At 44.4% G+C, this 14,738-nt stretch overlaps 1 long non-coding RNA gene and 1 pseudogene across 4 annotated transcripts; both read right to left on the bottom strand.

The window, feature by feature from the left end:
* Positions 1-477: 477 nt before the first annotated feature.
* Positions 478-2,815, bottom strand: LOC124681189 (annotated as a pseudogene).
* An 8,381-nt stretch (positions 2,816-11,196) lies between these two features.
* Positions 11,197-13,790, bottom strand: LOC124681194. Of its 4 annotated transcripts, XR_006995758.1 has the most exons (4): positions 13,638-13,790; positions 12,574-12,670; positions 11,717-12,115; positions 11,197-11,509 (listed from the first exon to the last, which is right to left on the bottom strand). It is a non-coding gene; the product is annotated as an uncharacterized LOC124681194 (long non-coding RNA). The 4 variants fall into 4 exon arrangements; XR_006995756.1 differs by lacking the exon at positions 11,197-11,509 and having other exon boundaries at positions 11,670-12,115; XR_006995759.1 differs by lacking the exon at positions 11,197-11,509 and having other exon boundaries at positions 11,670-12,107.
* Positions 13,791-14,738: the final 948 nt, after the last annotated feature.

The following is a 14,738-nucleotide window of genomic DNA, read 5'->3' as shown; positions in this document are numbered from 1 at the left end:
TTGTTCAAGGTACTTGTTTGAGAGATCTTGAGTATCTATGTGTATGGCTTCACAAATTTCTGCTCTCAATGGTACATTTGTGTTGGGGGAAAAAATATGCCTGATTTTGCCAAACTCACCAATACGTATCAAGAATTTGTTGCAAGAAAGTTGCATTTGTTATATCCGCGTTCATAAAAATAAGCTAATCATCAACACATCAACTTCTTCTTCGTACAACAAGAGATTAGATAAACCTTCCGTACAAAGATATTAAAAAACACTTTAGACTAACCAGTTAACGCTTTTGCTAGCTAAGGGAATCCTACTCATTTTTTCTTTACAAAGCAAGGTGCATGTGACAAAAAATAAGAACGAATTAACGTGACAAAACATTCGTATAGCTTGAACGCAAATCATAACCATGAATAAGCAAATCAATTAGCTAGCTACTAGTACCGTATCTGATAAACTTCACTCGGAGTTGGATCTTAAAGATCAGACGGGCGCGTGCTTGGCATCATCCTCCGCTTCTCCATGCTTGGCGATGTCATGCAGCTCGCCGTCCCCCCAGAGCGCGTAGGCCTCCTCGCCATGCACGGCGTCGTCCCCTACGGGCTACGGCGAGCTTCTCCTCCGACATCCGCAGAGGCACGACGAGCCCGATGAGCACGCAGATAGCGGAGGTGACCACCACGTTCCACCCGACCACGAAGAGCGCTCCGGCGATCTGCTTCCAGAGCTGCGCGCCGCCGCCGCCGTAGAAGGCGCCCCGCGAGTTGGTGACCGGCAGGAAGAGGTTGCAGAGGGTCGGCTCCGCGAAGAGGCCCGTGAGCACGCCCAGCGTGTCGTCCACGCGCTGCAAGAGCTTGGATCGCTTGTGGAGGACCATCATCGTGTACCACGGCACGCTGCCGGCCAGAGCGCCCATTACCAGCGCCGCCCACCCCAGCACCACACCTGTATCAACGTAAAAAATTTAAGGGCAATTTTGCTTTACTTTGTTTTTCACGATTACTCTGAGAGTAAAGATGCTCCGCCGCCTCCACCAACAAAATGCAATTTGAGCCTCGGCCTACAGAGTGCAATTTGAGAGCGCGCATCATCTCTACCACCTTGGGCTCTACTTTTTGGGGGATATGGACGCCTCCTAAATGCAATTATTTTGCTTGGTTGGTAATGCAAATAGAATGTGAACAGTGTATTGATTGGCCCGGCGGCATGGCAAAATTGTGCCAATATTACCCTATTTACAATCAAGTTTAAGAATCGGTGCCTCACCTTCTCTTCAAGTGTCCCTACTCGTTTCGCATTTGGAAAGCTATCCTCTCTTGGCTTGGACAACATGATATTGTTACATCTCTTTGGGCAAATGAATCTAATGTGAAAGGTTGGTGGACGGAGATGGCGCTGGGTCATGTTGGAAAGAGAGAAACGAGAGAGCGGTCAACATACTTATCGCGAAGATCAAGAAGGAGGCTAGATTGTGGAGCATCGTCGGAGCAAAACATGTGAGTAATGTAATGTTGGGAGAGTAGACTTCTCATTAAAGACCTAGGACTTGTCCTAACCATTTGTTCTAAACCTTCTTCTTAGTTAATAAAATGTCAAACCTTTTGCCGTCTTTCAAAAAAATAAAATTACTCTGCTATGTTCGCTTTACTCGAGACTTTGACTTGAGATGGTACTGACATGTATGAGCAGACATGTACATACGTCGACTTAGGTGGCAACTAGAGATTTCTTTACTTGAATATGCATCGAGATTCCACGCACTTGTCGTTGCTTCTTCACTCTCCGGCACGTGCAATATATCTTGACAATTTTGAATTCAAGCTAGATTATGCCAACCGGCCTACTCGCTCACAGCGCGCCATGCAGATGATGATCGATGGAGATGGGAAAGATAAATGTACCTGCGGCTGGGGTGATGCATACTAGTCCGGTGATGACGGCCTGGACGGCGCCAATGACGGAGGGCTTGTGGAAGAAAACCACGTCGAGGCAGGTCCAGACGACGAGGCTGGCCGCCGCGCAGATGTTGGTGTTGAGCACGGCCATGGAGGCGTCGACGTTCGCCGCGTAGGGGCCGCCGCCGTTGAATCCCACCCAGCCCATCCACACCAGCCCTGCCCCGGTGAGCGTGAATAGGATGTTGTTGGGCGGGAACCTCTCCCTGTCCTCCCTGCTCCTGGGCCCGACCCAGTAGGCGGCCGTGAAGCCGGCGACGCCGGCGGGGATGTGGATGACGTAGCCGCCGCAGTAGTCGATGACGCCCCACTGGAAGAGGAAGCCACCACCCCAGACGGAGAAGGCGCCGACGGTGTAGGAGAAGGTGAGCCAGAGCGGCACGAAGAGCACCCACGCCAGGAAGCTCATGCGGCCCAGCAGCGACCCCGCTACCAAGATGGGCGTGATGGCGGCGAACACGCACTGGAAGTACACCACGGTGGCCATCGGGAGGTACGGCTCGGCCATGGCCGTCTCCAGGGTGCCGTCGGCGTGGTAGTGCGCGGTGGCGGGGAGTGCGGCGCGCCCGACGAGGTAGGCCTGGTCCGGGGCGGCCCCAGAAGGGGAGGAGCTCCTCGCCGAAGGACATGTTGTAGGCCCAGCCGACCCAGCAGATCCAGACGGCGGCGAAGGCGTAGAGGGACATGAAGGCGGAGTTGACCGCCCACTTCTTCTTCACCACGCCGCCGTAGAGGACCACCAGGCCGGGCACGCTCATGAGACCCACCACCGTGGACGCCGTCAGCTGCCACGCGTTGTCTCCCTTGTTCAGCCAGTCCGCTGTCGCCGCCGACGTGTTACCCTGGTACGCCACCGGCACCGACATCTTGGTCTTGGTCGATTTTCTTCTAGCCGGCCGCCGGAGGTGTACGTACGTGTGTAAGTGCTGAAGCTTGGTCGTCTTCTTACGATAACATACGGAGGGATCGCAATTTACACTCTGTCTTGAATATATATTCTGCTATACACTGCAGTTGACTTTGACGGATCTACGAGCTACTTGATTCTTCATCGGTGCCCAGCTAGCCGTGCGGTGGGTCGTTGCATATATAGATCATCTTGTGAACTGCCATGCATCCAGGGCCTGGGAAATCTATCTTCAGGCCGACACGAGAGCGCTGCTTGCTTGCTGCACATTCACAGGCCAATCGTCTTCATAATCAGTTCATCGCTGAAACAGCGGCAAGGAGAATACTAGATCACCCACTCATGGACTGGGAGTCCAGAACTCCAGACACATTCTGGAAGAGTTCATTAACCCAACTTGTAGGTCACAAGCTCAGGTGTTTCACATTAGTAGGGATCCAAACTGTGTAGCCCATAACTGTGCACATTAGGGGAGACGAGCTTGGACCGTTCCCCTCCTCCCGCTACAGTTGAGGTAGGCGATTTCTGAAACCCCCTTCTGCTTCCACCTCGCCGCCGGCGATTCGTGTGATTCCCCACCCTCCGGCGGCCGCCTCGGCGGCGGGAGGATGGGGAATCGCCGGATCCCGGCGTGTACATAGTGTAGGTAGCAGTAGGTTGCTAGCCGGCGGCGCTGGGGAGTTGGTGGCGTGGCCGGAGTGGCTTTTGCAGGCGGTGGTCCTCTCCTTCGCGGTCGGTGCTCCGGTGGAGGCCAGTGGCGGATCTGCCGTCTTTGCTTCGCTCGCGTCTCGTCGGAGGCGTGGTGCGTCTCGTCCCCGTGCTGGGGGCCGTGTGGTGGAGGCTCCGGCTTTTGAAGATCTTGTAGGTTCGGGTGGTGTTGAACAAGATGGCGGCGGCGTCTGTCGCGCAGGGTGGAGGTGCTTGCGCACCGAGGAGCGTCGACTTCCGTGTCGTGAAGGGGATCCTCCCAGTCCAAGCGTTCGGAGGAGTTGCGGCGGGTTTCGCCGGCGTGGCGGCTTGCTCGATGAGGACGACGAAGCCAGAGCTCAGAGGGGTGTCTTTGTAATTTTTCAGTTTTCTGAGCTTGTCTGTAAGACTCTTGTTTAATGCATTCTGGTCCTTCTTCGCAAAAAAAAAAACTGTGCACATTAGGGCTATTTTCTAAAAAATACCTTCAATTTCACAAGTAATACGTGTTTTTTTTTAGTAATTTACAGAAATTAGATGACATTGTACTAGACGAAGACAGCGGGTACTGGTCGTCCTAGATGAAGACGACGGGTTGGTAGCCGACACCCGCAGTACGATCAATGGGCTTATCGTTTTGGATGAAGAGAAGAGGGGACTGGTCATCCTGGGTGAAGATGACGAACCCTGGTCGTCCTAGCTATCAACATGTCCGATTGTCCACAGCTAGGATGAGCATGATCACATCACTAGTTACGTGATTAGGAGGACAATTAGGCATGTCGCCCTAGGCTAGGATGATTAGTCATTTTCCCTCAATCCATTGCCGCCACTTTCCCCTCCACCATTTTTCATCATTTCTTCTCGCCGCCCTTCTATAAAGACACTAATCGTGTACATTTGTTCCTCTCCCTTGTTTTCTCCCTCGAACTCCTTGTCGCCATGAGTGTGCCTTGCTCGGACTAAGGTGTGAGGCCAAAGAACATGAACGACGAAAGTGTGCCTGAGGGGGGGAGGGGGGGGGGGGGGAGGGGGAGAGCAGAGAGATGTTGGTACGACAATCTTGCCAATGTGAAGGAGGTGGAAGATTTTTTTAGATAAGTTCTGCATGGAGTTTTTCATGTGTGCCAACTACGATCATGATCCAACACCAAATGCAAGTTCATCAGACCCAAGGCAGTTGGTACGTTCTAAGCATGATGAATAGACATATTATTTGTGTTATTGTTTTTTTCCTGTTAACGTTCTTATTTGTGTTGCATTCTCCTCATGCCCTATGTATGTGGTACCATTAGTTTAACACATGGCCACCGACTGGGTGTTGCACGAGACCGAGGAAAGAGTCGCTTTGCATGAGAAAGCCAGTATGTGGAGGAGCATGCATAATAGGCTTTTGCACGGACGAAAGCATAGAGATAGAGAGCTAAGAGAACAAAGGAAGGAGCAATGAGTTTTTTTGGGGGAGATGAGGAGGAAAACAAGGAAGATACACTTCACATACAGGAGGAGGATGACTATAAAAGGAGGCTCATGAGGCAGAGAGGAAAACTAAGAGAAAAGTACAACTGTACGTGGCCAAGGTAGAAGAACGTACTGACGAAACAGGAAATGGCCACGCTGGATCAGGACCATGAGACTTCTATCCTAGTAGAGATGTATCTTAATTCCAGTTATAATGTATCAGTGTGTATCTCAATTTCAGCTGCACTGTAGAGGTGGATCTTAATTTCATTTCTAGTGCAACGATGTATTTTTTCGGTATAATGATGTATGTTAAGTTAATATATATATGGCAAGAGAACCAACCTATATGGTTGGATGATTAGGAGGCATTAGTGACCCTAGCCCACCAGAATTCAAACCCTAGGTTTCATCTTTCGTGTCTCATAAAGGCGGAATATTTTTCAATGAGAGGCACATTCTCATCTATAGCGAGGCATTTGTGGTGACTTCGTCAATCTGAAAACTCGCCTGATCAGTTTCTTGAATGCAGTCTCTCGAAGATTCTCATAGGAGTAGCTTGTGCGTTAATAGAGGTGTATGTACGTATTTGTGAGCGTCTACTTACATATGGTGTTTCGCAAAAAGGATGTATTTCCTAATGTATTCATAAAGTTAAGTTATCCTTGTATGAACTCTTATATGTTTCACCCAATATGCGATTTGGTTGTGGAACTACATATTTATGTTGTTCATACCAAAATGTACTTAGTCATTGAGGTTGTGTTGGACACACGGCTTAGACTAATATGCAAGTTGGCTGATGACTATGTTCCACTTGTCATGCATGTGTATGGTGATGCTAATCTGACTTACACTGACTCGGCTAAAGTGTTTAGGAAGTCTGACTGACCCACATTGACATATAATGATCAAGTCGGCATTTTCATGTATCAATCAATGTAATACTTAGACCTAAGGTTATCACATGATCTGAGTTGTGGATCGGCCGACTTAGATTGTGTCAAATGATGTTCTAGAAAGGCAGTTATAAAACACAGTTCAGATCAACTGAGAAACTGCGTGACATGGCTTGTCAATATGGGATTTCCCCCTTCCGCCTTGGAGAGATATTCTCTAGGCCCTCTCAGGTGATATGATTCGGAAAGCATGGCCATGCTCGACCCAGTAAAAGTGCTAACCAATACGGTCGACTAAAAATTAGTCGAAGGAATCACATATCTTAGTCGACCGAATCACATATCACGAACATAGAAGAGAGTTGAGATATTAAAGGGATGTCAATCACTCGCCCATAGCTTGGCAAAGTATATAACATGAGGCAAAAGGGACTTTGACGTAACTCACATTGAAAGGTTAGTCGTCATGACTATGATACTTGGGAGTAGCACGGGTTGTTATGATCTTCTACCACTTGATCAATTACAAGTTGGAGTCCAATCGATCCAAGTTTCCATGAGCTTGCAGGGACACACACTTAAGAGTAAGGAGCAAGTCAGATACAAACCGACTGAAATGCAGTCGGCTGGGTTGGACTCGGGATGGACCAAGAATGAGTCAGCGAGTGACCAAAATAGGGTTTCAGTAAGTGGTTGAAAGCCCACACTTACGCACCATATAAAGTGGAGCATTGGCTGCCCAAGGGACACGGTCAGACCACTCGCATTTGCACTCAGTCTAGCCGCCGTACCGGACCTAGCAGTCTGTCGCCGAAGCTCCCCCTCGTACGTGCGGATACCGGCATAGGTGTCGTATGATTAGCACTCCGACGAGATCGTGGGATCAGATGGGATTGAGGACTGCACTGGCCCGACACGCTTCACTAAGTTGCACACTTACGTGTCTAGTGGTAATCCTCCTTCTGCCTATCCTAGATCTTGGGAATATCATGTAGAAAAGGTTTTTTTAATCTATACGTGGTCCAGTGGTAGCCTAGTGTGTATTCTCTCAAATATTTGATTTGATCCTTTGGATCATAATTTTTACCATATTATACCTTATTATCTTGTGTCGAGAGCCTAAAAATGTCTTATTTAAACAAGATAATTGCATTGAAGGAGTAAATCACTAGTGATATCCATCTCACTAAGTTGAGCAAGGCATTTGCTAAAAATAGGCTCCCACGAAGGACCCGCGAGGAAATCCGGATATAACTTCGTAGGTTGTTGATCCATGTAAAATGCATAGATACTTTTTGTAGCTCATTGTGTTACATTCCAACATATTTACATCTCATCTTCTTTTAGAATCATTTTTTATATTAATCCGGGGATTTTTCAAAAGATATCTTTATTTTGGTTCTAACTCTGTTTGGGAAAAAACCTTATGTTAGTATTTTGGACTTTCAAAAAACTACGAGGCTCCAAAAAGGGCAAGGTCATATATAGAACACGTTTCAGAATTTTTGAGATGGATCCAACAAGCTGAAGTGGGCTAGCAGGAGGTCAACAAGCAGGTCATGGGGTTGTACGGGTACATTGCCACTATGTGTGTTTTTGGTAACTAATGACAATCCCTAGGGACTAATATTTTCATTGAGTTTCTTATGAAGGGATATTCCATGGGTACTACTTGAAGACCATGTGTTGGATTAAAGTGTGGATGCCATGAAGATAAAGATATTACCTTATGTATTGTCATCAATATCATTGATTTGAAGAAAATAATCTAATATGATTAAGAAGAAGAAGTGATGATGGAGTCCATATGTAGAACTCAATTTACCCATTCTCTAGTTTATGTGTTAAGCAATTGATGATCAACATCTTCAGAGTTTGATTTGAAGAAAATGATTCAAGATGTGGCTCTAAGTCACGGTCATGATAGACTCATGACTTAAGCTATTTTTTACAAAGATTTAGAACATGCAATCAAATGAAGTGTTCTTTATATGCCTTATGATAGATCATGAGGAGATACACGTACGGGACCAAGACTAAGAGTGAAGATTTGAATCAAGTTAGTCGACAAATGAAGCATAAAGAATGTACCACATGGGATCATGTGATCTTATGATATGGTAAATTTTATCAATTATGCTTTGTAAACTAACCTATCATATGCGTGCCTTTTTGTTGTCTATGTGGGTTAGGTATCTTGCCATGAGCATGCATCAAAAGTAATATCACATATATCCCATGATATGATAACTTCAAGTCGCAATTGCCATCAAGGTTGAGAAGGGGAAATTCAAGATCAACATTTTGAGAAGACCATATGCTTGAAGATTGTCATCCATTTGGTGATAATGGAATTGTTCAGATGTGTCTTAATGAAGCTATCCCATAGTGATATATGAGAGAGAAAATTGCAAGTCTTACCGAGCCAACAATAATCAAGTAAATCATTCTGTCTTGAATGAAGCATGAAGCATCATCATCAAAGTTAAGCGGCATACACAAGGAAAATTTATGGCCATGCTAGGTTTTCTTTAACCGGTCATAAGGTAGTTGTTGGTATATTGGGTTATAGGATAGATAGCCGCACGAGCAAGAGTAGCTTTCGGTTGGATAACTTGCATAGTTTACATCCCCTTATTCTTTTTTGCTTCTTGGTCTTTCTCTGTGTGAGGTTCTTGAACTTATTGCCAGCTTTTCAATAAGCCTAAGATTAATATAAATCGATGCATATTCTATTGCATTTTCAAGTTTGAAAGTTTGTATTGGTTCTTCGTATAGAGAGATTTCACCTCTAAACTCACGTAAAAATATGATTCCTAATATTTCGGAAATATTGTGAGAGATTAGTTTTTTTTTTGGAAAAATGCATTTTGAAGGAGCTCTACACGAAACCGGCATCGCTGGGCTCACCGCCAGAATCAACCCGCAGCCACCCATACTTCTGGTATATGTCCAAAGGTTATACAGAGTGCATTTATGGCGGCTGCCGAACTTGTTTCCGTTCACCGGATTCAAACATGCGAGGAAACCGGCTTGCCAATTTGAGCCGGTCCAGTCTTGTGCGCTAGTAGCTAATCCGGCGTGCATTCCTATTTGTCGGGCCATCCGACATGAGGGTTGGCATCGCCGAACTTACCGCCTGTTTGGTTTGCCCGACCGAATTCCCCTCAAATGACTAGTTTTCTCACTTAGGCTATAAATAGCCTTTATTCCTCCTTAAGGAGGTAATGCAAACCACTCTTTGAGCCATCTCTCTCTACACCATTGTTGAATCCATTGTTGAATCTCAAGAGCTTTCTGCCTCTCCCATCTCTCTTATGATTCTTGCATCTTTTTGATAGATTTGGAAGAAGAGATCTAAATCCAATCTTCCCAATCAATTTCTCCTCGAAGTGAGGGTAACTCTTGGGATCTATATCTTGGAGCCATTATTTAATTTCCTCCATTGTTATCCTCTCTAACTCCTCCATAGCATTTGTTGTAGATGTAGATTTTTTTCCTAAATATTTGGTCAAAGATAATAATATTTGACTTTTAACTAATACTTAGACGTAATACAATTTGGGATGGAGGGAGTATGTACATAGAGAGGAGTGCTAGGATGAAAAAAAATCCGCGAGTCTCCACAAATGCCTTCTAGGAATCCATGCTGCTCCATGCGGTCTCCAGTCGATTTGGCTAGCACGATTTAAAATAAGCATCAACTTTTGCTCACTCTAGATTGTTTTGGGAAAATCATTTTTAGACTCGCAACGTCTCATTGTGTGTGTAATTTTATTTCAGTGTCACGCGTATCCAAGCTGGTGCCTCTGGCGCCGGTTTTGGCAAAACTTCATTTCACGTGGGCCTCATTTTGAGCATAAGTAAAAAAGAAATCAGAAAAATGGGAAACCTTCGTGAGACGTCATTAGAAGTGATCTAGTAGCGAGGAAAACAATTTGAACATCGAATACGACTATTACTCTGAAAAAATATTCTTGAAATGGGCTACCGCATGCGCACTTATGAACTTTTTTGGACCATATTTGGATTATTTATTGTTATATATTTGTGAGTCATGTGAAACTGTTGTGAAATTATATGTTTTATTTGTTGAAATGCATGGATTAAGGAAAAACAGAAAAAATGAAAAATTCTTACCCACGGCAAAGAAACTGCACGAATTTGTGCCATGGATGACATGGGTATACCCTCCGGGTACCCATTATTAGTATACCTGGCTCGGCTCGGCCCAATATGAAGAAGGCCCAACAAGGCAACTCGAAGAAGTAGTCGACTAGGAATCTTGTAAAACCCTAGGCTGGTTGCATATATAAAGCCAGCCAGGGTACCCGATAGAGGGAGGTCAACAGATAGACAACATAGCTCCGCCTATGGCGCCACCCTCTAAACATACTTATGATCATATACTGGATTGCTAGCAGCACGTAGGGATCCTCCACCGAGGGGACCCGAAGCTGGGTATGACGTGTGCCTAATCTCGCTCCCGGAATCTCCATCATCGCTCCCTCCCGAAACCCAAGTCTACAATACGTAGGCATTGGCGAGGTGATCCCTCGCCAATTGGCGCCGACCGTGGGGATTGCGACGATTGGATTTTGACATCCGAGCGAGATCTGTCGAGTTTCATCAAAATTAGAGATGAGAAGATAAAGAAGATCGGCTGGTGGAAGCATATACGCGGCATCGTAATTATCACCATCAACAGCGACAAATCGTCAGGCGCGGCTTTGTCGTTGGAGACTGGCCTTGCGGGGACGACCCGCCCGGTGGTCCTCAGATGTCAATTGTTAATAAAAGACACTAGCAATGGATGGGCGCGGCGGCACGCCGCGCCGATTGTATAATGCAATGGTTGTAATATTTTTAAGACTTTTTTGTTTAAATAGTAGTATTAGGTTTTAAGATGGTTGGGAATGAAGTTGGATGCAACATACACTGAAGCTAGGTGCATGAAAATTTAATCCTTAAGATCAAGTAAATAAGTTGCATATAGAGAATTCTACCCATATTAAGAAGGGCATAAAATAACGGGTAATTAACTTGGGCACATGATACACTAATAGCGGAAAGGCATACAAAAAGATAGCGCCCGTGGTTGATATGGATGGTTGTAATTTGTAAAGGTTTTGTGTTAGTGCTATTAACCAAGGGAGAGGCAGTAGCAGTAATATATAATTAGACTTGATTCCAGAGCTCATATCATTGCCTTGCATAAGTAGTAAGTACACTAATACATAATTATCTGACAACATTTTTGAAGTGCTTAGCTCTGACAACATAGTTCGTGGGATCATTTTACATATAGGATACATGGAAAATACATGAGTTTCTACTTGAACATAACCATTGACATATTCTTGGTTACCAAAGCTTGGAAGAAGTAGCAAAGTAGGATGGTAAGACTGGTAGTGCTGATGTTCCCTAGTACCCATTCATCAGTGCTTCGCATTGGTGTCCTCGTTGTTGCGGGAGAAGATGGTGAGTTGTTGGCCTTTGGTGAAGAAAGAGTCGTGTGCTTCATCGTCCAATGGGGAATCAGTGTCCTCTTATCGAATCCTTGTTTGCCCCCCTCAACAAAGCCAGGAAGACCTCCATCGTCCTATCTTTTTTAGGATACATGGTTCATATTAGTTGTTTTTTAGAGCATATTTGATGATCTCCACTGTAGGTTGTGAAATTCGTAGCAAGTTTGATTTCTTTCAATATCGATATGAACTGAAAAAAAATCAACCTAGCTATATAGTAAAAGTAGGATAAGCTAGATAATATAAGAGACCACATTAAAAAGTTGCTCCATATCTAGGACTCACTTTATATTGGATTACATGAAGGATAATGATGAGGAAGACGGCATGGATACATGTTTCTTCTGGACTGAACATGAAGGGACACTGGCTGGTGGTCACATGATTGTCCGTATCAAGTATGGCCGCTTGTTTTAAACGGAGAATAGTTTTGTTTGGAGAGCTGGAGGTGTGTGCTAGTAGCTAGCTCCAGTTTTTGGCGATGGGTGACTGCTAGGAAATAGAGGATGAGCAAATTTCAGTAACCTCTGTCGTACAAAAGTACATAACTGGCAAATATACATAGTGGTGGCAGTGGGTACTGTGCATAACCAGTCTTCCTGAGCTGCTTTAGATAATCAGGGGCTGGAGTCTCGGCAGTCGGCCCAATGAAATGTGGGCACTAAGCTTTGTTTTACTTCATTGCTTGCAGAAAAAGAAGTTAGTCAGGCTACTATTTGTTCATATGGATGCATCAAATTGGAAGAAATTTTAGTTGGCAGATTACATGTGCTTTCACATAATACTCATAGTACAACAATATCATCGCGTTTCTCTTTTGAATATTTATTAGAACTTCCACGAAGAATTAGCTATATGAAAGAGAATATTATAATGAGCAAGATAGATAGATACATGTCTATAAAATTACAGTAGGTTTAAAGACAAATTACTGGAAAAACTAATAGCCTGTCTGCTTAGCTGATGTAAAATTGTCTTTAGAAGAATGACCTATTGGAGGCTTGGAGAATTTGTTGTTCTACTTGGCTAGTAATAATCGTTGGAAGCTGATGACTTCTTTTTCTCACAAGTTGCACTGAAAAGAAAGAAAAAAAAAGTGTCCAACTCTTATCTGGGGGCATGCGTGATAAATTGCAGTGCACCTTTTCTTTGGTGTTGTAGTGTATGCTTGTCAGCTTCCTCTCTTCTTGCCATCATTTCTTGAACTTGTTGGCACCCTTCCTATCTACCCGTTGCTCTCTGCACATGCAGTTTACCAAAGCTCATATCAGTCTCAGTAATGATCAAGCTCTTGTGAAAACGTTTTGTGTGGACAGAAATGGTGCGGAAATGAGCACAATGCAAAATCAAAGAAGATGTAATAATTGGCTCATATACTTGCAGTCATAAGTTCAGATACGCCAAAGAACATATCCAAGATAGCAGTTTCTAAATTTTGGTGAACATGCCATGAACTATGAAAACCCGGGCACCTACAGTTAAGCATCTCAAAATAAATAGGAAAGCCTAGGACATAAAAGAATCAGAAAACCGAGGTACTTTGCAGCAGACCCGCAAAAGGTAGCACCAAACCCCTAGTTTGCCAAGGTACGCAAATCAAAGAGAGAAAAAGGAAACCACAAAATAAACTTGTAATTCAAACAATTAATTCAATATTTTTTGAACACAAAATGATAAGAGCATACGAAGTCCCATAGTCACTTAAGATAATATAATGAATCATGTAATTGGTCATATTTCCCTGAATCCAACCATCTCTACATTACTAACTTGATCTATTTATAACCTGCGGTAAGGGAGCAGCTAAAGAAAATATACACTGATGTTCTTCTTGATGTGATCTCCATTTAAACATAGCCTATATTAAGAATGAAGACAATATGGTGAGGCATGTGCATAATAAACATGCAAGAGTCATGCCTCGTACTCGGCTGCAAAGTTTGCATCAGTAGAAAGTGTAGAAGAATAAGTCAATAAATGTGGTAGAGAAGAAGCATTATCAATAAATTTGGAAGACCTGCAGAGCTGCAATAAGTAATCATCTTACAATATCATACATATGTTTATATACAGAGAAGAGTGTGTTCAGCTGAAATTCCACAATCCCATGGTATTACAAACATCTAATCGCAACCACAGAGCTGAAGTAAATTTTTCTTAATAAAGTAAGTTAAAAAAACCGGATTGGAGAAGTTTGTTCATTTACCTCAATTTAAGATCTGGTCATCATCTATATCAGTCTCTATCTGCAAACCATGCAGAGAAAATATTAGACGTCAGTATGTGATACCATGTAGCAAGCGCTCCATGTCTCGGTGCGGCACGTCTGTGGCAGAGGCGGAGAGCCGGAGCAGGGATGGTAAGTATACCGACGTCGGCACAATAAAACTCCAGGTTGAAGGCAAAGATCAGCAACATGGGATTACCAAAGGAGAATAGAACTCAGGTAGCAACAAATTTAACTATATACCAATCTACTTTGCCTATAGTCATTCGAATGAATCAAGTGTGAAATACTAAATAAAATGCCCACTATATATGCATTTTTGGTACTCAGCTTACGCGAATACCGCCATGAGAGCAATCAGAAAGTAGGAGACTTGTGATTGAACAGAGAAATCTTATGAAACTTAGAAGTCATGCATATTGTATATGAAGAACATATGTCCTGCTAAGTGACAAATATCATGATAGGTGTTAACCTAAATCAGTAAGATAAGAAAATCAGAATAAACGGACTGCAGAACTTATGACATATTGCCAAACCATGTAACATAAGAAACTGTAGAGAAGATGGCAGGGACCAGATGGAAATCAGTACGAAGCTCCGCAATGACTTCATCACCTCCTTAATCCACCTTACCATCATATGGGCCTGAAGGATCAACCCAAGTACCAACAATTGCCACCTGTGGTAAACAGCCACCGACTCACCCCCACTGAAGAACCACCTCACCAATAGGCCCTAAAATCTTGCGCCGCACTTCCTTCTCATTCTCCTGTTGTCTCGTGTGGTGCTGTTGTGCTGCTGTAACAGCAGCAGCTCCCTTGATTGTCCGCACCCTCTTCCAAATCCGAAGCTCTTCTGTAGCAATATCACAAAGGAATGCAAGTTCAGAGGTTGCTTGGAGGCAGTGAGAAGGCCAATGAGCAGGAAAAATATCCCGGCGCCGCGAATCAGATAGAATAACCTCACCTACCCGACTGAGGAAAAAGATGTGCCGGCGTCCGGCGGAGTGAAGGATGGAACAGACCTATTCTTCTTGGAGAGGAGCTTGTTCTCGTTGACCTTGCGGCTGCCGCCCTT

Source organism: Lolium rigidum, unplaced genomic scaffold, assembly GCF_022539505.1.
Source record: "Lolium rigidum isolate FL_2022 unplaced genomic scaffold, APGP_CSIRO_Lrig_0.1 contig_35329_1, whole genome shotgun sequence".
NCBI lineage: Eukaryota > Viridiplantae > Streptophyta > Magnoliopsida > Poales > Poaceae > Lolium > Lolium rigidum.
The sequence above is the reverse complement of the archived record's forward strand: the minus strand, read 5'-3'. Positions and strand labels throughout refer to the sequence as shown.